Source organism: Protopterus annectens, chromosome 15.part0 (assembly GCF_019279795.1).
Source record: "Protopterus annectens isolate FY-2018-M chromosome 15.part0, PAN1.0, whole genome shotgun sequence".
Taxonomy (NCBI): domain Eukaryota; kingdom Metazoa; phylum Chordata; order Ceratodontiformes; family Protopteridae; genus Protopterus; species Protopterus annectens.
The window spans coordinates 304,215,180-304,241,435 of record NC_056749.1 but is presented as its reverse complement, the minus strand read 5'-3'; the positions used below and the strand labels follow the sequence as shown (position 1 = coordinate 304,241,435).

Sequence of the window (26,256 nt, the reverse complement as noted above, 5' to 3'; positions counted from 1 at the left end):
GATAAATAATCTCTGTAATATAGCATTACATTCGCTGGTTTCCTGAAATACATCTCAAACTTATGTCAAATTCAAATTAAGGCTGAAAGTATTTTCTAAAATCTCAGCATCACCAATGCATCCACAAAATGGAAACATGCCTGCAGAATCTGCTTAACATGCATCATCTGTAAAAGCTGTAACCATCAGGACCAAAAGGAGGATTTTTTGAAAATTACAACAGTGGAGAATACTTCTGTTAAGGAGAGCATTTCTTTTACAAACCAGTACAGTAAAGCTTTCAGCATTACAACGTACTTGTGATTAGCCAACCTAAATTTGTGGCACCATCTTTTTTAACAAATGCTTTCAAATAATAAAAGATGAGCACAGGACCACACGAGTAGTATTGAAATCTATTACTTAGATAGAAACCTGAACATGAAAATCCACTGAGTATATGACTGGAATATGTTAATGATGATTTGGATACATGTTTGACAACCTGTGAGTTAAATAAAAATGTGTTCAAAAATGTCAACAGAGGAAATGCAGGTTAAAGGCTGCATTGACAATATATAGCACTCAAGTGGAGACTGCAGATTATTTAAAAGAAAATAAAGCAACTGCAGGAAACTGGTTTAAAGACACACAAGTTGTCAATATGGAAATCGGCCAACTTACATTTGCATTCCCATGCTCGCCTAACCATCACTCTGCATTTTGATAGTAAACACACACACGCATGCACATTATATATATATATATATATATATATATATATATATATATATATATATATATATATATTCATCCTTTCCTGTCATATTATCAGGCAGGGAATAAGAGATGGAATTGCCAGTCTGAGAATGCTGAAAGCACCTGGGATGAAATGTTTGATAGAATGATTTTCACACGTGATTTCAAGACAGTAGCAGCATTTAAGGCAGGTATATTTTATTTATTTTTTTTTTAATCATTAGAGAGAATGCCTTGACATTCAAGGAGTGACAGGTGTGCCATGTTTAAGAAAAGAAATCTGTATACACAAGCTAACTGAAGTCTTATAGTTTTATTGAATGACTACAGTTTTGCACATGTTATGACAAACAGGCTGAAGCCTTTCTTGGAATTTAGGAATATCTCAATTCCATTTCAGTTTCATATTTGCCATTGGGCCTCAATAGCAGGACAACTTGTAGAATATCTGAAAATAAATGGGATAATGCAAAGCTCTGGATTTTTCTCTGCTTTTGATCCTGCTTTCACAAATAGTGGGAGATAATGAAAGGTTATGGTGATTAATTTTACTGGTTACAGCATTATATAAGGTCAAATGGTTAGTAATATCGAAAAGCAGAAGCAGCAAAGGTTCATATTTTTCAGAGTAGCATATGCAACTGCTTCAGCTCTGTTTAACTTCCATTTAAATTCCCTACTGATTGCACTTAAAATCTTTTAGGTGGAGACTCTCAAAAATGAATATAGCAGAATAGTTTATGAAAACGAGGAATGGCCTTAAAGCAAAAATTGCTAACCTGAAAGAAGTTGCAGAGGACATGGGTTTCAACATCACTTACGAATAAACCAAATGGCCAGGTAACAAAGAAACATATACAGAGAATTGTCTTAAATACAGAGTATGTAGGACCTTTCTTTTTGGAGAACATTGTTAAATACTATTAGGTCTGAATATCCATTCGTATAAGGGTTTACCTTTGTATAGCACAGAGAATAAGGGGGACAGATTACAGGGCATATGAAAACTCCCATTAATGAAAGGTAGGAGGGAACTAACTGAAGATTAGTAGTATGAAAGAGGTATTTAAAACCCATGAAAACACTATGGGTATGAAAATTAGATTTGGAGACGAGAGAAGCACAACATTGCACAAAAACAGGATTTTACTGCTCAATAAATAGCAGAACCCTCCAAGCAGGAAGCAAAATCTGTTATAATACAATAAAGCCTGGTAACTCATTTGAAACACGGATCAGATCAAACACCTACTGAAAACAAAAATATTAAAGATGCCACTTTTTTTACCACTAGGTGCTGAAACTCATTTTCTGCACAAAATACATGAATTAAAACAAAATTCTCCACATCCTTCTGTACACATTGTGTGCATATCTTTTAGCATTGACTATTACTGTAGTCCAATCTGCACTTAATAATATATGGCTAAAATATTACTTTAAACAATGTGTCTGTGGATATCAGTCAGTTCAAACCACTGAAAAGTAAAAAACAAAACTTATGCAAAAAAAATTCTAATAATGTTTCTGAAAAACAATATTCCTAATTTAAAAGGATAAGACTAACCTTCGGAAATATCACAAATGTAAATATAAAATCTTACTGTCTACAATAAAATAATCTGAGACAATGTTGTATTCTTAAGCCTACCAAATGATATTCATTTACACAAAAATATGAAAAAAATACAAACAAGTTCCACACAGGCCTTTCATTTACCTTCCTTTCTGCTTTAGGATGCATGATGTCATTGCTTCAGTAAAACATAACAAAGCTAATGCTGTGTTTTAACAAACAAAATGTGATGCCTAGTTTTGGAGCACAGAGAAATGGAGTCCTTATAGTGATGCAAGTGACTGTGCTTTTATTTTTGTTTGCAGCCTATAAACATGAGGAACCATGCAGGGAGATTACTGATGTGGAATGGCCTATTCGCCTCACCCAGGGGTTGTTGAAGATTCGGTTCACCCTCGGGCACACATGGGAAGTATGATACCTCTAGTGCAGACTACGAAAGCCAGCTCTTTTGCTTTGGGGTTGCTGGACAGAGCTGCTCTATGACAGAGTATCTTGTAGAAGTGAAAGAATTCCTATCATGAACAGTTTTTGCATGGCCCCGTCCTCTGCACAGCTAAACCTGCAAAGCTATGCAAGTATGAAGAAATGTATAAATACCTTCAAACCACTGCACTGACTGCCTAAATGATGCCCATTTTGGCTGAACCTCACCCTTGGTCAATAAAGAATGAAATGGGTAGCTTTCCAGAGAGGGGTCAGATAACTTGCAGGCACTGGAGGCAAAGATGCAGCCTGGAGATATCACATTAGGATCAGCAGTTTTTGGATGTTATATAAAATGGGAGGGCATTCAGATGTCTAGCACATTATGAGCAGGTCTAGAAATGTTCATACCAAATTATGATGAATGCATGTTCCACATTCACTAGAAAGTTCAATGAAAGTGGAATCAGCTTTGTAGTATAAAAATAACTAGAGTGTCTTACCTGAATGCCATCTATGTTAACCTCAATTATCCACTGGACTGGATTTGTAGTTTATTATGTGGAATCTTGTTGTGATACAGGTTGCAGATGTGGTCTTTGTCTTGTTTGAACTGACTGTCTAAATAATTTTGCCATCTTTAAGCCAATATGTTACATGCAGTTTAAAAAATAAAACTGATATCTTGGCAAACAGTAATAAAAAATCAGACTATACGTAAACATTAACTAGCACAAGGATCCTTTCAATTTAGAACCAATACGTAAGTGTATACAAATAAATCAGATTTATGAATTCTGCAAAAACAAAGAAACATGAAATGACTAAAATGACTATAAGATATCTTTATATGTTAACATCTGATACTGACAGTTTCCTAGTCCTCAAAACTGCAAAATAAACAATGATAAATGAAATCTTGACAAGACTCTCGTAAGAGTTAGAACAAAACAAACAGCTGCTACCATCTTTATTTATTTTTCCCTACAGTTTTGTCATTGGTATCATGTTTCTTCTTTAAATAGTGCAATAAATCAAACTGCTTACATCAAATCCTCACCTCAGATTTTGGTTTGAGTTATACTAGCTTTCCTTTATTTGTAATTCAAGGCTGTTATAAACTAAAGGTCTTGAGATCATCTCTATCAATTCACCTCCTTTGTATATGTAGGGCATTACTGTAACAAGTTTACGTTTGTGTCTTCGGGCAACTTATTACTAATATAAGTACTTCAGAAGTACATTTATAACCTTGTAAGTGGCTGTTAGCTTCCTTTCATGTAACTATAACCTCAAATTAGTCTAATCGCAAATTTTAATTTTCAAAGAAACAGTAAATGATTATGTAGAATTCTAAGGAACATGCCTCACTAATCAAAATTACTTGGGTTTTAAGTAAAGTTTTTATTTTCATGTCAGTCTTTCTAATGAACCACATCTGAAGTAAAATATGAAGTAAAATTTCACTTGCTCTACATTATAGTAAATTTGAAAAAGCTAGCCATTAATTTTATTTGTATTTTATCTTCATATTGTTCTCTACATTACAGCCCAGGGTCCAAGGATCACTTACAAGTTGTATTAAAATAACACCTTTAATATAAACTATAGGGTTAGGTAAAAAAAAAAATATATATAAAAAATGTATATAGAGATATAGATATACATGGGTATATATCTACACACACACAAACACATACATACATGTAAGTGTCATACAACTGATTACTTTAATCACGAAGGATTAAAAAATGATCTAAATAAATTTGATCCAATAATATCCTTTAATACATTCTACCAATTATAGCTCTTGGCTTTGATAATAAGGAAAGTATATAATTGTCTAATCACTGATTTAAGTTTTCTTACAATATTTCAGTTTGGTTTATGACAGCCTGCTGGTTTATGCTAGCTGGTGGTGCACTTCTAATGATTTTTCCCTGTCTACAACTGTGGCATGACAGTGGTATTATACAAAGTTTAGGGTGGTCTGCAAGAAGATCCCCCCAAAGTATGTTTGCATTTATGTATTTATTTATTTTAGTTATGTTGAGTTAAATAAGGAAAGTTGAGACCACTTACATCCCATCAGTTGTTTTTAGATATTTTGTCTTTTAGATCAAATGACATATACACACATCTAGATGTATGCATATAGACAGACACAGACATATAAACACACAGATAATTATGACCACATGGCATTGGTTGCCTACACTCATTTTGTTTACTTAATGCTTGGTTGTCTACAGTAATCACCATCATAAGGTTTGAGACCAAACTTACTCACATTTTCTCTTTGAGGTTCTGCATGCAGTAAACATTGAAGAATAATACTTATTTTGAATAATTCAGATTTATTTTGGAGTTCATTTGTTGGTCTTTACTTGGAAGTTGTGATCCATCATATTTAAGGAGGGGCCATGCTTTATTTACTACACAAGTCATATTTGTGGTAATAAAAAAAAATCAGGTTTTATTTTTGCAAGTAATGACATTAACTTTCTTATATCGTTTTTTTTTTTTGTTAAAAATGCTTGTAATCTCAATGCTAGCTTCATATTTATTCCTGAGTTTACGATGACTCAAGTTATTCACTTAATTACTTAGGTTGACCTCCCTATTTAATTTCCCTATTTAATTCACAAAGTGTGTCTTCCCTTTTTCAGAACAAAGTTTTTTTTTTGTCATATATAGTAAGCATATATATTTAAACATGTGCCTAACATTTAAACATTTTTTTTCCAAATCTTGTAATCATTAACTGCTTTAATCCTTGAGGTCACTGCACAGTTTATTGTCTCTATAACCATTGTTATAGATATCTTCCTGACTATATTTTAACTTAAAGATGAGACATCCAGTGCTATCCATTGATTTCTGAAATTATAGGTTCCAATTGTAGTACATTATCACTGTTCTGTATACATGAATATGATGCATATTTTATGAGCATTCATTAGTGATGATATAATCTGGTAAATTTGGAAGTTAATTCAAGGTACTGGATTCTTTATATCCAGACAAGGTATTTATATCATGTTTCTTATCAGAGGAGACTGATATCTGCTAAAATTCTTTATCATTACTAATTATAAAAAAGTCAAACTGTAACCATGCAATCACATCTAAAATTGTATGATGGTTTACTGTTGATCTGCAACTTATCGAAGCTCTATGCTTTAATGAAACATCAAGCATATCAAAAATTCCTTACTTCTGAAAGCAGGGTTTGAAATATATTAAATCAAAGCAGATTAGAAGTCAACGTCATGAATACTCAAAACTACCTGAAGTGTCAGAAGCATTCTTGAGTGTTATAAAGGGATATACCAGTTAATGGGATCTTGCCTCTAACACTTAAAATGTTACAGTGAGAAAAAAATTAGGTGCATTATGGAATGCTTTCCAGATCATTGCATTAATGTAGTTGATTAACTAAATGATGCATACTGTTATGCCTAAACTTACTTTTAGTCATCCGTCCCACAAAACCTAAGATACTCCATAAATAAATAAATTAGAGGATGATAAAAAATATTGGAGAAGCAATTTACAAAGGAAAAATGGCAGGATATCTGCATGGCTCCCAGGTAGGTAACAAAGGTTTAGGCATCTTGCATGAAAGTATTTGCAGAGACATATTTTATACCTCAAGCAGTCATCAAAAAAAAGTTTTCCTCATTTAGATACAAAATGCTAGAGGTATGATGGGAAACAATGAGGTAATTTGTAACTTTTTTAGGGAGGAAAGCCTGTAACGTGTTGGCAGATTTTTAAAATCCCTTACATAGTACTCTGTCAGAAATGTTTTATTTTATTCTTATGTTTTTGTTTTATTTTATTTGTTTTTTTTGGGTGGGAGGCAGCTATATGTAATGAATGAAATGTTTCTTTAGATCTGGGAAATAGGATCTGACTTACCTAAACATTGTAAGGCTTTATTGAGTTTTATGTTATTAGGTGCTTGCCAAAATAGCAATCAATGGAAAACAGAAATTAAAACTTTATCCACCTGTAACTGAAATACTGTATCATTGGAAGGATATAAAGGGACCTGAGATAGGGTCTTTTGAAAAGGGAAGGAGCTAATTAAATTAAAATAAATGGAATTTGTAGGAACAATACATGTTAAATAACATTTAGGATGAGTGAGGTTTAAGGGAAGGCAGGAATTGATTAGAAAATGTTGGAGTCAATGCTTACTGTTAAAAAGAAACAAAACATACATAGGTTCATAGGTTCATAGGTTCATACTAGGCTATCTGCCCGAGGGCATTTACAAGCCTAGCCCATTGTTTTGTGGCTTACGCCACCCCTTTAGTATGGGGAACTATACCCATTATTTTGCTGTGCCTCTGTCGAGCAGTGACACTGAGGTAATCCCTGGGGTATATCTGCGATCTCCCATCCATTGGTCAAGATTTCTCTTGAACAAGGCCAGCGAGGTGCTCTGCCTCACATGTACCGGGATTTTGTTCCACAGCATAGGGAGTCTTTGGGTGATGAATCTATCCCTCCAGCACGTCCTATTAACAGCCGTGTCAAGGTTTAAGTCTCCCGCCCTTGTGGCTCTGATGGATCTAGATTTTTTGAGGTGAAGCATATTCATCAAATCTGGGTTTGACATGGCCTTGTATGTTAGGCAAAGGTCACCTCTGAGCAAGCGGTGGCGACTGAATAGAGCTGGAGTTCTTTCAGTCGGGCAGCATAGGACAGATTTTTGAGACCCTTTATCCTTTTGGTGAGGAACTTTTGTGGCCTCTCCAGCTGCTGCAAGTGTCGGGTTAGATACATTCCGAATGGGGCATTGTACTCAATCATTGGTCTGATGAGTGATGACTAAAGGGAGACTATGACCTCCCTTGATCTAGATGAGAATCCCTTCATGATAAGGTGGGCAATGTAGAAGGTCTTCCTAACTACTTTAGCTACATGGGTGTCGAATGACAGACTACTATCAACCTGGGTCCCCAGGTCCCTGATAACTTCTTCTGTGCTCAGTGGATTGCCACCTATTTGGTAGCTAGGGGTAACCTTGTTTTTCCCGAAGGGTATGACTATGCATCATTTGGCATTTAACTTTAGGCCGTGGCTCTGGCACCAGTTATCCATTTCTGTGAGACCCTTCTGAAGGATATCTGTGTCAGATGTGTTTTCTACTATGGCGCCCAGTTTGCAGTCATCTGCAAACTTTGTCAGCCATAACCCTCCCGTGTTTGCTTGTACTTCGGAAAAGTAGATGCCAAACAAGAGTGGGCCCAGGACTGAGCCCTGTGGGACACCACTTGTGACAGGCTTTGAGTCTGACATGGCGCCAGCAACTCTGACCCTGTGGGTTCTGTCACTCAGCCAGTTTGCAACCCATCTTGTGATGTATAGGTTGACATTTAAGCTGATGAGTTTTTCAATGATACCCGAGTGGGGTATTGTATCGAAGGCCTTAGCCAGATCGAGGTAGGCTGTATGGACTGCCTTTCCCTCATCAATGGCTTTGGTGACTGTTTGAAAAAGTCAACCAAGTTTAAAAGGCATGATCTGCCTTTGACAAAGCCAAACTGGGTTGGATCCAAAGTCTGCAAATTCCCTATGTCTTTATTTATGAGGTCCATTATGATCCTCTCCATGGCTTTGCAGATAAGGCTTGTCAAGCTAATGGGCCGGTAATTTCCAGGGTCGGTGGAGGCACCGCCTTTGTGAAGTGGTACCACAGTTGCAGTGCGCCACTCCCTGGGTACGTATCCAGAGGTAAGACTATGATTAAACAGCTGTCCTAGCTGTGGGTTTAATTCCTCATTGAGTTCATGGAGCACACAGCCGGGGACACCATCAGGTCCCATGGATGCTGTGTTTTTTGCTTTGGAGAGAGCAGTTCTCACTTGGGCGCTGGAGATGTTTGGGCGCCCATTGCATGCATTATACATGTTGTATAATGCATGCAAATGAAAAATTTTATTTTTCTTTTATAATAATAAATGGTGTCTTATGTTACAATTTGATAAATGTGTAAAAAAGCATTTGCTTTATTAAGCAGTTAGAACGTGTTTAGTTTTTTTACAAATAATTCTTAGTTTGATTCTGATTCAAAGAAACCCTCCACCAAAAACTCTAACCTTAACAACATTATTTCTGTAGTTATTTTTTAGGTTTGCGACTTTATAAAGTTATGGTAACTCAGCATTAAGGAAAGTATATTTTTGATTCTATCAAGGTATGTCATTTTTCTTTATAAAAACTGAATCTTCAGAAGACTGCTTCAAATAGTTTTCTACAATGGGAATTACCATAAAAGTTTATATAAATGGAAAAGAAAATTAGATGATCAAGTTAATCATTAATACAAAGGATTACTTATCAAGTTAATCGTTGATACAAAGGATTACTGCTTTATCTAAAAGGAGGTTTTAAACCCATATGGCTGATGTGCATTATCTGACCACTGCAATGGTGCTCCATAGATAAAAATATTGTTAAGATTAGCTTCACCAAGAACATACACTATAGGGGAAATGGAGGACACGGAGATAAAAACAGCCTATGCCCATTATTTTGAGAATTCAAGGTATGATATACAAATAGAAAATTTAATGGTTCATGATCAATTAGTTAAATTGTATGCAGTCCACAAATCTTAAACAACACTATAATATTCTGAAATCATAGTTTATGAGGACAGCGTTACAACATACAGTTTGAACAATGACTGTAGAATAAGATTCACTCGGCTGACCATCAAAGCCTTTATGTCTGCTTCAGCTGCTTTTGGGCATGATGCAGGTACCTGCACATATAGTTAATCCTCTAGGGGGCAAAGTCACCTTTTAATAAATGACAATAAGCCCAGCCACAGCTTTCTATAGCATTAAGCCATGCAACATAAAGCAAACTTTTTGCAGATTTAGTATACCAACTAGGGTTTAGCATAATATGTGGACAAATCCTGTGGTAATAACATTTTATACTGGCTCTGGGGAATTAACAATGCCATATCTGCATGGACAGTGACTACTAAATTCATAATATCCTTAAGGATAACTACTTAGATGAGGAAAACTCAGTTTAGTTTCCTTATATTTTATGATGACTGTGTAATGCAGTTAGTTCTCCGATAAATTGGATATTGCTACTGTGCTTAAATTTTGTCCTCCTCACCCCAAGATTTTGAATAAGCTTTAGATTACATGAAGAAAAAAAAATATATATACATATATATGCACCCACATGCACATATATATGTGTGTGTGTGTGTGTGTGTGTGTGTGTGTGTGTGTGTGTGTGTCTGTATATATATATATATATATATATATATATATATATATATATATATATATATATATATATTCTTCATACTCACAAGCACACAGAAATGTATACAAATTCTAAACAAACAGCATACTTTATGAAAACAGATGGTGAGGAGTCCTTATATTTTTACTGGTTACATTTCTTAATGATACTAGTTTGTCCAAGGGCACTAAAGGATGCTTAAGGTCATGCAATATACCATTCAATTCAATTACAGAATTAGCTTGAGAAAGTCTGGTGTAAGAGGATTAGTCCAGTTAATGTCCTTACAGTTAAAGGAATTATAATAATTTTAAATAGTTGTATGACTTATACAACCAGCAACAGTTATAAAGCTGACACACAGGTGCATGGACATCTGTTACAAGAGTTCTTCAAAATGGATTTCAGGGAACTTCCTGAAAATGCAATCATGTCAAATACAGACACAGCATCAGACACAGTTTCTTGACCCCCAGTGTTATGAATGATATGCACTGTAGTCTCCTCCTATGTCTAATTTAAGAGTAAAAATGGTTCCTTGTCTGTCTTTAATCAATTAAAATAAGCAGATGTGCCATACTGGAAAACCAACTGGGCATATTACAAGAGTAGCATTTTCCATTAAATAAGATACCACATCAATAGCACTGAAAGCTAGAGTCTGCATGCTTGCATTCGGAAATGTTAACAGACATGACATTAAGAGGGAGGCCAAGAAGGTTTGTCTTTAGTATGCACAAATGGATGAGTTCGCTCGACACACATTTATGACCGATTCTAACTCACGAAAATGTTAATAGCAAACAACTAGTCTAACTATCAGACATTTATCTTTCTTCAATGGATACAAATTTAAGCTATTATAAATTTTACTGTATTACTAGAGAAAAAAACCCGCTAACAATGCAGGTGTTCGTATTAGCAGGTCATCTTAAAAAAGAGAGAGAGAGAGGGAGATCAGCAACATCACTGCCACCGTTCGGTAATTCTGGGTAATTGCAGATACTATTTTTGTTTAATCACAATAATATAGAAGTGAAAAAAGAAAAGATTTAGTCTTGAAGTAGCAGCATAAACTGACTTAAATCATACAACTAAAGATTCAAATAAGGTCAGTCTACATAAATTAAATACGCTGCTCATTTCTCATAGCCAAAGTGATTGTTGGCTCTGCAAGATCCAAGTGAAAATAGTTTTGAGATGACCAGGAAATGCAAGAATTTAACTTCTGTCCAAGAGTATTAAATTATGTAAGGGAGGCTTGTTCAACAGCATTTTAGTAATACACAATATGTGAAGATGTTAAATAAACTTGTTTTATAAGTCCCACAATAAAATATAAATTACACAGTTTCAGAATTGTGTTATGAAGGCCTAGATTGTTATGTACAGTATGACCAATTCTCTTCTATAAGCATATATGGATAAATGGAAGTAGAGACAAATGGATAGATTGTTATGCATCGCTAGATGGAACTTTTAAATTGCAGACATTGATTCTTGAAGGATTTAATGTCATCTGTATATGTTGTACTTAAGGGTGGACAATAACACAAGTGTTGTCCCCAGGGCCGATAGCCTAGTACATACCTATGAACCTATTTTTATGCCAGTCTTGTACACCCATAATATATTAACAAAGAAGGAGAATAAGCAGTTGGCTAGGTTAGCCAAGCAGAAACAATTCCTACAAACCTCATTGTCAGGTAATATTAGTTTGCTGGCATTCACATTAACCATTAAAAGGTACTCAAGGGTCCCAATTCTCAAGAATAAATAAATACATGCTTAAATAAATAAGGTTAGTTAACATCAGCAAAGGATTTTAATAACTAGTTCCTGGGTAGCCTGTTACTTCGGGTTCATATATTCATGATACTAAAACTTTAACACTATGATTCAGCAAAAAGCATCACTAGTTAAAGACAGCATGAACTTCTAAACTCATGAGAGAGAAATTACATAAAAGCAACGCAATGAGAAGCTTTTGTGTCTATAGTACACACCAGTGTCCCATATTAATTTTCAAAAGATGGAATTTATTACATGTATGAACTGTGAAAGAAATAAGGTAATTTACTGTACGTGTATAGTAACCTGCTGACCGACTGCCTTTCCCAAGAAAGTCGTAGAACAGAAAAAAGTATGCATCTGAGTTCATAGACAGCACTAATTATACCAAAGGGACAATCCCAAAGTGGTCTGTGTGGTATAGTAATCCATTTAACATATGATGCCATATGTCACATGAAGTCAGATAACAATGTATTACTGAAATATTTCTATTACAGTGACTCCAGAGGGTCATATAAGGGGGCCATTTAAACATAAAATGTGCTTCTTCAATTCTGTCATAGTATTATCTGAAGGTTTTCTACAAAAATGTTTCTTATATATGCAGTGTTTTCACATAGCCATGGTATGCATACTAATTTTCCTTATACTCTTACAAGATAAACTATAAAGATTAACTAATTAGCTGTAAGTGCGTACACATATGCAAGTATCTCTGGTAATATATGTACATGGAAAATGTTAAATATTTTTTTCCTAAAACTATTTATAACATAATACAGTCAAGCCAAGCGTGTAATTATGCATGGTGAACTGGTGTTTCAGTTAATAGTTGCAGTATTTGTCCTATTAAAATACATGTATATTCTGTGCACATTTGGTCTCACGTCATGCTTGACTAGGGTCGGCCAATGTGTTTATTTTACAGGTAAAAAAAAAAAAATAAATGCATTCACTATTTATAAATGTGTGTGTGTATGTGTAGATATATATATATATATATATATATAATGTGTGTGTGTGTTTATATATATATCTATTTTATATATCTATCTATATGTGTGTGTATATATATATATATATATATATATATATATATATATATATATATATAGATTCACATCCAGACACTTATACATAAATACATTCTGTAGCATGTCACTTTCTTACATGGTTACCAAATCGCCTTTGCTGTGTAGCATCTTAAAAGGATACACACATTATTCCATGACCACGTTACTATCATACCACATACAGTAATTTGTACGAATAATGTAAGAGAATGTGATACATTGTGCATTCATTTACAAAGACCTGGAAGACATAGGTCAGTCTTGCTAATGGAAGTCTCAGTGCATTGTTTTATTACTATATTTTATTGTTGTGTGTGCTATGACCTTTACTTTTTGCGATGTGGCTAATAGTGCCTTACAATGTTAACAAATAAGCCAACCCACCTGCATTATAATGTAACAAATAAAATATCCCACGTACATCATCATAGGCAGAAAAATGTGAACACACTGCATAGACCTTTGGCTTTTGTTTTCTACTCATTTCTTTAGAACCACAGCAATAAAGTAACCTTGCTCAGACCCATTTATATACTAACCGACAAGTGAACTATTCTATACCCTCATTAAAATGCTTTGTACATACATGATTTTCAGTCTCACTAGACTTCCAAGGAAACAATTAATTTGCTTGAAAATGTTATCTCTTTATCAAGGATGCCAGAGTTTTCCTCAAGCATCAGACGGATTAGAAACAAAACATCTAAATGATTGTATTGTTTCTAAATTAATTGGTACAGCCAGTCACCAAAATCAGCTCTCTATTTTTAACTTTTTCTGTCTTTCATTTTTTTTTACTCCTTTTCTAGCCTTGCTTCCCTACCTGATCTGTCAATATCTGTTGCTCTTTCTTTCTTGGTGCCATCCAAGTTTAATAGTACTGAAGTACAATGCAGCTAGAGCACATATGATAAGCACTTACATTATGTACATCATATGGCAGTGCATTTGCTGATCCATAATGTGACCTAGTGTCTGCTTCTTTACATTTCTAGTGACTACAACATGTCTCTGAACATCAAGTTGTTTCTACAAAATTCCACCAGAAATTAGTTACCTGTTTAAAGTAGACAATTATCCAGTTACAAATCTGTAGTATTTCTATATTTTTATGTGCAGCTGATACAATGCTTGACAACTGAGAATATACTAGTTGTTCATCAATCTTCACATACAATGGATAATACATATGATAATCTTTGCAAATAGTGGATTCAAGGACAATCTTGCTTTTAAGAAACTTTTACATCACACTTTGCTTTATACAAACAGGATAGAGAAGAAAATAACTTGACGGTTTTGCTGTAAACGTGTGTGCACGAGTGCATGCACTTGTGTGACTGCATGCATATAAACTGTATGAATGTGTAAGTACAATACATCCCTTTTCAGTTTTGCAAAGCATCTAAAAATATTAATTTGTAGATTTTTCTTGCCTGTGTCTGCCATGTGAATTAATGAATGCTATGATGCATTATGGGAGAATGACAAAGAAACAAACAGAAATAATTAAGCATAAAATAACTAAAACATGATCGTTGGTTCTGTAGCGTGAAAAGAAAAAAATTACAAAACTGTCTTATTCTAATACAGCATGTCTGCAATAGGGAAAACCTGATGCATACTACTGATTAACAAAAGGGGGGCATTGTGGGACATGGGTAAGGGAGTTACTGATAGATAGTTAATATAACTGCAGATGCACAGGAATAAATAATATTAATCAATGCATAATAAACAATACATGCATTTATACTTTTGTTGTGTTGTTTTGATGTCAAGCACACAAAATGACATGTGCATGCATGGGAATGTATGTGTTTGCACTGGGTGCTTTCTATTTTGTAAGTTCTATACTGAAAAAGAATTGGTAAAGAAAATGATCAGCAGCAGTAAAAGAACTATTCAGAAATGTGAATGGATACACAACAAAGACTAAAATAAATGTACATGCTGAGTAAAAGAAGTGCAATACAATGCTGTGTGTACTACACTTCTGTCTGAGTAGGGAAGATCTCTATGAACAAATGCATGGCTAAGGAAAGTTAGAATTCAAGGACAAAGATTAACAGTAAAGAGATGGGGTCACAGTTAGGAGTGCTGTAAATCACTGATACAGAAATGGGAATTGGTTCACCCCTCCTGAATGAAATGTTAAGGATTTCTGTGCTATGATCAGCCAGATGTTGGCTACAGGCTATATAAACTGCATTAGCTCTTCAACTATAACTATTAATGATAGACATTGTCTAAAGATAGATGAATCAATTACTAATCACATTTTTGAGCCTGATGTCACAAAATACAGTAAGTAATACATTTCTATATAAGCCATAACATTTAAGTCCTACTATGTAAATTTAGACTTCTGTTCTGTTGGCTGTACTCACAGTGCTACCTACCTAATTTTCAATAAAATGTGTCCCTAATTGTAAATATAATGTGCGCTTCAGGCTGCCAACCATAAACTGTCTGGATTTTTAATTTCTGCTATACAGAATTATTATTTCTGTTATTATTACGAATTTTGCATGTTATTGTGCATACCTATGTTTCTTCATAATGACATACTGATGACTTTGGGAGAACACAATAGTTCCCAATCCACTATTCTTTCAAACCAAGTTGACAAGAACAAAGTACATGTCAGGCATTCCTGTCATGATATCTGCTACCTACTCAAAAAAAAATAAAACCACACACCTACCTACATATGTGTGTATGTGGGTATGTGTACACACACATTTGTACAGTATATTCCCATTTTAGAGTAAAGGGAATACATTTTTCACCTCTAAGGCTTTCTAAAGAACTCTAAAAGTTATCTTTGTGAACTAGACACATCCAGTGGTGTTTATCTTTCAGTGATAAATAATGTTTATTAAACACTGACTTTTACTAACTAAAAAAATGCCTTTCTCTTCTTGCACTGTAAAGCATGAAACTATAATTTAGCAAAGAAAATACTTATTAGTCATTGAAATGGGTCTAACTTTAACAGAAATTCCAATTACTATTAACTGTCATTAAATGAACTTTGAGAAATCTGTTAATATTTAAGTTTGTTAAAATAGTTTAACTTCAATTAATACCATGCTTTAGTCATTATCTGGAAAATGCTAGCTCTTGAAAGTGCATAAGTATAGTTTTGAACAAATGAAATTTGTGTGACTTTCAATTAACGATGCAATAATTACACATTTATGCTGGACTGCACATCACAGAATCCTATGGTAAAGTATTCACTAGTATTTTTATCATTAGTGGTCATGTTAAATTATAGATGACCTATTTACTAGACTTTCAATTGATGAGATTTTTCATAAGCTCACCTTTCTGTTCTCTGTACATCACAGAACAGAATACACTGAGTACCTTTCAGGAGTCTACTTCTATATTACATTAATCCAAGCAGAATATAAATTCTGGATGTTTTTGGCTCAGGGCTTTGACTTTACTTTTTGCAAATGCTGCCATGTTTGCAACACAGTCCTTTCAGAAAGAAGCTTTACACAGCATATAAATTATCATGTTACCATGCCAGCATTACTTCACTCTCTGCTAGGAGAAAAGAAATCTCTGTGACAGACAGTCATAATGAAAAGTACATATTTCCCAACAAATGCATGGCATGATTACCTGGATCTGCTTCTGATAAGGCAAAGGTTTTTTTTTTTTCTTCCAACAATTTTTCATCTATGTTGGATTCGGTTTTATAGCTATGTTGGATCATGGGCAGAATTAAAATTGTCTTCCTAGTGGCAATTTGCATTTAAATGCCAATGATTTTCAATGCAGCATTTAAGCAGTTATTTTTACCAGTGATTATAAACCACTGTCATGGTGAATCTCCACTGTAAGTAACACTGTTCATCTCTTTTGTACTCTCTTTCCTTGGGGTTGTATGGTTTATCTGAAGACTGTAGCTGCTACGTTTTGGTAAAAACAGGTCTACAGCACAACAGGTTATATTGAATGATGTTTCAATTTGTCAGAAAAGGAACCATCTAAATGTTAACAGAAATCTGAACAAGAAAGCTCTTTCAGCATCAAATGATAATACAGTCTAAAGTACAAATGAAGCCACAGTAAGATTGTCTTTGTCTCTTTATAATAAAGACACTGGACTGTACTGCCAGTCTCTTTATCACAAGGATGACTGAAGTAGAGCTGCAGAATCGAAGTGCTAAAGCTTAGTTTCAGCAAAAGTTAGTATGGTATTTTATTATTTTAACACTTGGCTATTAAAACAAATGAGTTCTTAGCAGTGTGCAACACAATCATTCTTCAAAGATGTCTGCAGTATTACAGATTTCCCTTAAAGATGCATACTCTTTTACATCTAAATCTAACTCCCTCCCTTTCCCATTGTGCAGGGTAATTAATATTCTGTTACCATCCTTAACTACATTTGTCTCTCTCGCCTCCAGTTGCCTAGTTCAAGAGTGTCCCTTTTGCTTAAGCAATAAGCTTTGTTGCTCAAAAGGATATTTTAACCTACTTCCAAGTTATCATGTTCCTTATCTATACAAATCTAATCAGGTCTGCATTAAACTGCTCCCTAAAAACATTATTTTACATAGAATGTTATGTATGTATACACACATATGTATAGATGGATGGGTTTATTTACTTATTTGTTACAGCCTGTACAGTTTTGAGATCACCCCGTTTGGATCTGATGCCTTGGTACAGATGTAAAAAATGCCCTAACAACTTGAATGTCTTCTACATTATAATTCCAATCCTTGACTTTATTTAAAATTTAGTTAACATATCAGTATGTAAAGTCAAGAAGATCTATGTGTGTCCTATAACCATGCATGTAATGCATGGGCTACAAATATAAAAGTTAAGATCAGTGCTGCTATAAAACAACGTTAAACTCCCAAATATTTTCTAATTATGACTTTGTATCAATTAGGCAATCAGTGACCTTTGTACCAAACCCATCAAGGATTTTCTAAAATCTTTAACAAGTTATATTTCTTTTTCCACGGCTGAGAACTATTCCAGTCTAAGTGCAATTTCAGGGATATATCCTGTACTTGCTAAAGACAGCTAAACGTACAGACGTGTGTGTAAACGGTTGGACTTTGATGGACTGAGTCAGTAATCCTGTTCAATGTCTGTTCCTGAAACAGAACTAGATTTGTACTTGTCTTTCATGCACGCATATTTTAACAAAGAAGAAATGTTTGTCAAAGTAGTATGAGAAATTACAGCTGAATGCCTATTTCGATTAGGATCAATTCACTATCACCACCTCATCACCAAAAAGGTCAACACGCACACCTCCTCTACATTGCATACGGACTGTCGAGGACAATATTGCTTTGAGTTTAATACACTTAGCTATTCTAATAATTACTAACTGAGGTGGGGAAAAAGAAATGTCTCCAAGGCCAGCCACAATAGCTTATTTATTACACAGTGACTACACGAAGACCTATAATGTTAATTTATTCTCCACTGGACAAAAGGAATGCATTTCAATATCTACTTGTGTGCAACCTTACGAGACGCTCCTCTATGTTCTATATTACCCCATGATTAGATGTGGAAGGCTAATTCCCAAAAGACTACTCCTGCAAATTGTTTGCTTCGCTGTTCATACGTCTGAAGGCTGCTGCATAATACATTCAGTTCCTGCACATTAAATATTTGATATAACAGGAGGGGGACAGTAAGAGTTTGCCAGGTGCTGATTAGTGGACATAAACATAATGGAGTTGCATGCTACCGCAGACTCGGAAAAGCAGTGTGAAAAACAAACACAGTCTTCACAGATGTTGTCATGGCCATCAGCGAGTATTGCATTTTAGGGTGTGTGTGTGTGTGTGTGTGTGTGTGTGTGTGTGTGTGTGTGCGCGCGCGCGCATATATATATATCTACATATCTATCTATCTATATATATATATATATATATATATATATATATATATATATGTATGTGCGCGCGCACACACACACACACACATTTTTATATATATATATATATATATATATATATATATATACACACACACATACAGATACAACGCAAACACACCCACACGTATATAATATAAATAAGTGCACACCGACAAATATTAGCACACTCAAGTATACAGGCATATGTGCCTATCTGCCTGCAGAAACACACACACGTTAAACAATTACTCTGAGAAGTGGCATCTAAGCATTTGAACCAAATCCTTCGGAGTCCAGAGAGCTGATTTATATTTTCTTTCATGATTATTACAGTTCGCATTAAACAAAGAATTTGCCTTGAAATGATGACCAAGCTAGTTAGATGACCGTTCACTCCCCCTGAAAGCCAATACTGCACAAGGGGGTAAAACGTCCCGATACTGCAGAAGTTCCGGATTATTGCTAGACGTGACTTTGCAGGAGATTTCTTCATGTACACTGCACGACGATAATAATCGTCTCCAGTGCGACCTAGCCTACACAGGACAGTTCACTTTACTTTCAACATAGCATATGCAAAGACTTATTTTCCCTACTTTGCTTTATTCCAGCTGTGATAATTTAGAGTCTGCCTGCAGCTCACTCTTGGTACCCAACACAGTCTGCTCTGTGCTAGAACCAGTGCCAGTCAAGAAGCTGCATTTCTAAATTGCTTTGGGACGTTCATAATCATTGCACAGGCAGCACCGATACAATAAATCATTAACACCCCTTACCTTAAACTTGCAGTTAGAGAAGAAGTGCCAGATTACATCCGATCCTCACCACTAAATAAGCGGTGGGCTCTAAGGTACCGGATCACACTCGTGTGACACATCGATCCCGTTTTAGAAATAATAACACTATTTTGTCTTTTAAGCACAGTCCATGGTCTACAGACACATCTGCTTCAGATATAGAAAGGAGCATCCCAACTCTACAATTCCATTAAAAAAATATGGTATTTCGTATGAATCCGAAACTGATCTAACAGGCGTCCACAAACGCCATTGCCTGCTGTCTTCTTAATTTAAGATATTATATTAAGTAGCCTCATTCTCTTGCTGCTAGAAAGTCCTTTAAATTCTGTTCTGATGGGGACCCTGGTAACTCAAGCAGAATAACACGAGTATCATCCTTATACTGGTTTCTTGGTCCAGGTACGCCGGTAGTGCACTCAGTGCTCCTCGGTAAGAAGCTAATTGCCCCTGTATTGCAGTAGTAACGTTGCAGGTGCGTGTGCGTGCGTGCGTGTGTGTGTGCCCTGTGTGGCAGAGAGGGGAGCAGATCACTGGTTCTGAATTCACTGAATGTTTCTGCTCGGCTGCTGGATGAACTCAGCTTCGATGGTGCTGCCAGCAAAGCCTCCACTGTCTATAACTGACATCACTGCAAAGGAGGGGCATTCTCCTGGAGAAATGCAAATACCAGTTTTCCTCTTTAAAGCAACACTGATCTCTTTTATACCCTCCCACTACCAGCCACTCTGGCCAAATATTAAAGAAAATAATAGAAATGCCCGTTCACTGCATTTCAGACTGCCACAATAAACACCCCCCCCCCCCCCCACACACACACACACATTCAAAAATCCTTCCAAGCGGTGCATCTGCTTCTTAAACTACCTGGTACCAGCGGATAAACTCTTCTCTTCGTTAAAGGTCCTGCTTCTCTCCAAGCAAAGCAACTTTGTCAGAGCGAGATGTGTGTTCGTGGCTTAGGGATGCGGAGATCAGCTTTTGAAAGGGAAGATTATGCTTTTTCACTTGCGAGTGTAGTTATGCCTATATGGATGACAATTCGTTACAGCGAGAATGGAACAGTGCAAGTGGAAAAAGGGGGGCTTCGTGAACATCATGAAAACACTATTTGTTGCTGCGTGCTGAGAGGACGCATGTGACCGCTGCTTCTGCGATCCACACTAAAGCAACCAGCGCGAGGCACTACAAAGCAATCAGCTCGAGGCTGAGCCAGCTGCAAGCATCAGCACGGGGCAAGACCACCTACCCGGTTTAGCTGAGTGCAGTGCAATAGTCACTCATCATGCAACTCAGGCCAGCAGTTAACGTTTAGTGTTCTGCAAGGCAAGATCGACTGAATTAATCAACGATGTTGTTGAATCATAATAGTAAGACAAAAAATGGCCAGACTGACAGTTCCCCTTTGCATTGGAGGAGGTATTTAGTAGCTTAGCAGCAGTAGCGATAATCAAATCTCCCCTAAAGCTTATATCCTATCTTCAGTGTTGCGTGACAAGTCTGCAGTGCAGACAAATTGTTGATAACGTGGTCTTTTCATTACAACTCTTTATTCCTCACCTCTGCCTTGTTGTAGGCAAAGGGATTGCAATTTGTCACACGCTGAATCTGTTGATAACTAATTTAGTAACTAGTTGAATGTACTCTCTGTCTCAGAAGTAAACTCATCCAAACAACATGAATGATTTCATGGAAAATTCTAGGATATATATATATAAGCCGACAAACTGGCTCACCCCCTCCTTCTGTATACCAAGCCTGTTCCAATGGCTACTGCCCACTGGTGTTTCACTACTTGTTCTAAAAACAAAACATAATTTTTAATAACTGAAAATCAAATTATTTTCCTGTTAATAAGCAGCTATACGAAAATTACGGACGGTATGCCAACCCAGTCGGATACAAATTTACTCATATTCCGTCGGCAGTTAATGATTATTCTATTTTTTCTAATTCTTAATGCAAATAACAGTTTGCAGGCTTTCAGTTTTCACTACACGTCTTTCACTATGGCGATTTCAGTATCTTTTTACCCAATTTAGAGAAAGGCTTTTGAACCTGCCTGTAAGAGTAATGTGCCTTCTAATAAGTCTATCTAATCAATGCCGCTTCTCAATGTATTTTATTTTTTAACGTTTTCAGGGACAGGGGTACTATTACCCAGAGGAGTAGCTAGGCTATTTGGAGACAAGGGGGAGACCCTCGCTCCTGTCTGAAAAGCTATTATACATACATATATCATGAGCAACAGGTGTGCCTGTTATACATGCATGGAAGTCATTCTTTCCATGTGAAGAACATTTGTGGTATTCTTATCCAGAGTCTCCCCTCCCTGTGATGCAGCGTCATATGTACAAGTAGGGCAAGTCAACAACTATCTGTCAGAGGAAAAACTCTACAGTACAAACTGCATCCAGGAAAGGACAGATGCAAACGGGAAATATTGCAAACGGGAAATAGAAGTAAAACTGACAGTACAGCAAAGCAAAATTCAAGGACTGGACAAACTATTTTAAAGACGTTATGGAAATAACATTAATTCATTCTACTAACAGATAAAAGCAGCTTTGATGAATTAACTCATTTCTACCGGGGCCCCATATAACAGAGTAGAACTAATTGAAAGTCTACTCAGTAAAAATAATCAACTAAAAGATAAAACCAGCCATGGTGAACTTAAGAGCTCATATCACTCCCCCTCCCATTAACTAGCACAGCATTATTTGAAAGTTCAATCAGTTAAAATAATAATAAAATAATAGATAAAAACAGTCTCAATGAATTAAAAACTCTCTCTTACATCCCCAAACCCCGCCATAAAAGAATATATAACACATAACAGCCTATAAAGTAAGAACACATATCTATGCCCCCCTCATAAAACAGCTAAGAAAGTCCCTATCTGCCTTTTAGAAATAATAACCAGTATTAACAGTAATGTAGGATAAATGAGGCTTGGCAACAAGCCAAGTTGTCCTGGGACATCTTCAAGAGGTGTTAGGTTGATATTAATAGGAGTTCAATGGGCTGGGGAGGTGAAAGGGTTAAATGGTGGGAAGGATGATTGGAAGGAAAGGAGATAAGGGTTGGAGGTGCTTAAAGGATTTAGTTGAATGTAGCTGGGTAAGAAATCACATTTTGGCATGAACTTGCTACTTGCTACAGCTGGTTCACGTTCACGGCGACCTACAGATTTTGATGGTCAGGTAGGCCTTGGAATGGTTGGGTGGACGAGGTGAGTGATGATTAATACCAAGGGTTGGCAGTAGTGAGGTTAGTACCAAGGGCTGGTTGTAGTGATAGATATTACTCATATATGTAAAGTTTTTTTTTGGGGGGGGATACACTTGTGGTCAGGAGTGGGCTATACTTGTGGTGATGAGGGCGGGTTTTCCTGTGTTTCCTGCCAGCAGTCCTGTAGTGCTTCATCAGTGCCAACTCCTCTTCAATGTGCCCTGTTTGCTTTTGTGGGCTTGAGGTGATAGGGTCCGGGGGGGGGGGAGGGCAGTGTGCATGCTCTGGCTACTCTGTGCTTCTTTTGAGGCAATTTTCTTTTAAGGTAATTTTATATATATATATATATATATATATATATATATATATATATATATATATAAAGTCTTGAATTAGTGATGCAATTCCATCACCTGTAATTTGTTACTTATCCATGCCTCCATTCATGGACACACACACACAAACATGAGGGGCTGATTTTCTGTTGACTGCCAGGTGAACAGAAACTGTTTGGTGTCACACAGTGGGCTGGATATGAGCTTGTGGTTGTGTGGAGTTTTTTTATCTACTGTCTTCCCGTTGGTGTCGGGTGTTGTGGTATATCTGGTGAGCAGGGGTATGTTGAGTGTTTGCCTCTTGCTTGGCCTAAACATCTATAATAGTGACAAGAGTGTCTGCTGTTCACATCGATCACAGTAGGCTTGTGTTTTCGGGTGGAAAGTTTTCCCGGGAATGTGCTGGTCCTCTTCCAGTGTGTGTTGACTGCTTCGCGGGCTTAGGGGCACCCTTGTGATGGGAGGGACAGAACGTGTGCACAGATTGCAAGGAGCTTCATTTATAAAAAAAAAATTCTGTTTTCACTGAGAAATTTACCCTACATGAGTGCATGAGAGGTAGGCTTTGGAGCAGTGCGTTCATAAGATATTCAAAGTGAACAGCACTCTGTGAGCTATATAACATGAGAAAGGAGAGTCAGTGTTAGTCTATGAAGTGGAACTTCTATTTATTAAAGTTGTATCTGTTAGGTAGATGCTTCAACTTCCTGACTGATAATGCCCCAATGGAATGAATGAACAAACAAAAAAATGAGAAATGAGAGAGGGAAAACTGAACCATAGCTATGACTTACATAGTGTGACAACAACATAGGAATTTCTACTGGTGATGCCTTTATTACACATCCAGATATACATTCAATATGGCTTTCTGAGTCTGTTACTTTTCGCAAATTCATCCACATTTCTTTACTCCTGCTGGCACCGATTCTCTTATAACTATTTCTTTTCTGTGTGGTTCTGCTGTTAGATACATTCTTTTCCTTCTGCTGTTCTCTATTTAAGCCTCAGTATTTCAGACTATTAATCCAAGTTTAATAAATCCCTACTCATACATTAGAGTAACTGACTTCAAACAACCAGAAAATCCAGTTTCACCAGAATGGTTTCAGATGATTGCAGTTACTACACAAAACCAGACATCAATTGACAGACTTCATTTTGTCAAATAGAGCATTGTTAAATGAAGTTATGTTTTACTCGATAGTCATGATTTTGTATACATGTAGACTGTTTTTTTTAAATAATGCATAAAGATTTAGTGCAAGGGGTTTGAAGATGCTTCCGTAAGTTAACTGTTTGTCATGCTTTACTCAGCTTTTGTTTTGTTTTCCATTGTGAACCCAGTTCAAGTGCTGTGTACAGATGACAACGCCACTTTTCCATCACGTTAGATGGGGTATTTGTTAACCATCGTGCGCTTTTAATGAGTGTTTTCTTTATGAGTTTAGCCAAGTGACTGACTCTTACACTGGCTATTTCAGAGAACCATTCAACAGTTTTCTGACCCATGAGTACTTTAGCTGCAATATAAATCTTGATGACATCGTGATGCCCAAGTGGGGCATAAAGAAACCAGCAGAATCTCTTTAAAATGGTATATAGTAAAACAAAGCCAGATTCAGCATTTGGGTTTGGGTACTACATGTTGCAAAATGCAAACAGTGAACATGCAAATTAATATGTCGACTATGTCAGTGCAGTTGGGGACACACGGTGGATGACTGCTCTTGCAGGGTATGCAGCATCTGCTTCGTTGTAGCCAGCAATTGCTCAAGTCGGTTTGACTTTTTAGACGTACATCAGTCATGGATGCAGGTGGCGATTGCCTGTGTTGTGGCGGGCCGGTCTTGTACTTTGTTGCTTCCCTGCTTGAGTGGCTTATATCTTGCTGTGAGTTTTGTTTTCTTTTCACTGACCTCTATAGTAAAACAAATCTTTGATAAGATGGATGAATCTTAATTTTTAACAAAGAGGATGTTTCTTACAGGATGGAATCCAAGGTGAATCTATCCCTCTCCAAGTTCACAAAGCACAAATACTAAAGTAGCCTGAAGGCTCAGTTTTATAGGCAGGATATTTAAGATTAAAGCACAGTGTCAATTCTTTTAATTGTAGTATGCTCTTAGTGTAATGTCTGTATCTGAAATACAAATTATTTTCAGTTTGGCCTTAGGCATTAGTCTTTGAAAGAACATCTCTTTGTTGCTTTGGACTGGATAAACACAGCTTCCTATTTCTTGCAGAGTACATCTTTGAACAGGTGCAATAGTTCTTAAGAAATATTGAATCTTTTCAGCCAATCAGTTGCTTTTCCACAAAGGCTAGGTAGTATGTCATTTTCAGTGAAACAATGTCAAGGAATTACCTTTGTTTGCACTTTTACCATCAAAATAACAAACTATTATTTCTATGAATTATGAAGCAAGGCAGAAAATGCATTATATAAAGGGAGACAAAAAAATGGGTTCAGTGTAAATGCATATTTTGAATCATGGCTTGCCTATCACGGCCTTGAAGCTACCTGGGTTAATGATGGGAAAGGGGGTCCTTATAACTTATTATCTAGTGTGTGTAAGAGCAGGAGACTGCCAATAAACTACCAGCCATCATTTGCATCACACAGGAGGTCAGGAATTTGATATGTTGGTTAGCATTCCTCATTTGGAGATAGAAGGTTAAGAGCTAGGCAAATGGTTATGGATATTGATAGGTCCCTTCATATAAGGGTTACTTTTCACCATACTTGTTGGGTAATTAAATTTATATTGGGTATCTGATAGGGTCATTGGAAACCTAGTTTTAATTACTGCTGCTTTGTCATGGATATGTGTGAAGGTGTTACATTCATTCCCAGCTTGGCAGGATAGTCTGTATTTGAAGATATCTTGGGAATCTGCGTTATGTATTTTAGATGATTTACATGTCTTTTCTTTTTACAGATGGGGGCTTTGGTACGCTGCTGCTATAATTTGGAATTGGAGCGTATCAGGTTGAGTCTTGTGCCGAGTACCAGCTGTGGAGATACACAGGGAACTCGCAGGTGATGGAAGTAGTGGCGAGTGAGGAGGTTACAAATGGG

At 36.2% G+C, this 26,256-nt stretch overlaps 1 protein-coding gene across 1 annotated transcript in view; it reads right to left on the bottom strand.

Moving 5' to 3' along the window:
* LOC122789659 (protocadherin-11 X-linked-like) overlaps nucleotides 1–20,620 on the bottom strand; it is a 563,100-nt gene extending 542,480 nt beyond the window's left edge. Inside the window, exon 1 of the mRNA XM_044057074.1 lies at nucleotides 20,473–20,620. The gene's annotated coding sequence lies outside the window, so the exon portion shown is untranslated. The remainder of the gene's footprint in view (nucleotides 1–20,472) is intronic.
* Between the last annotated feature and the right edge of the window lie 5,636 nt (nucleotides 20,621–26,256).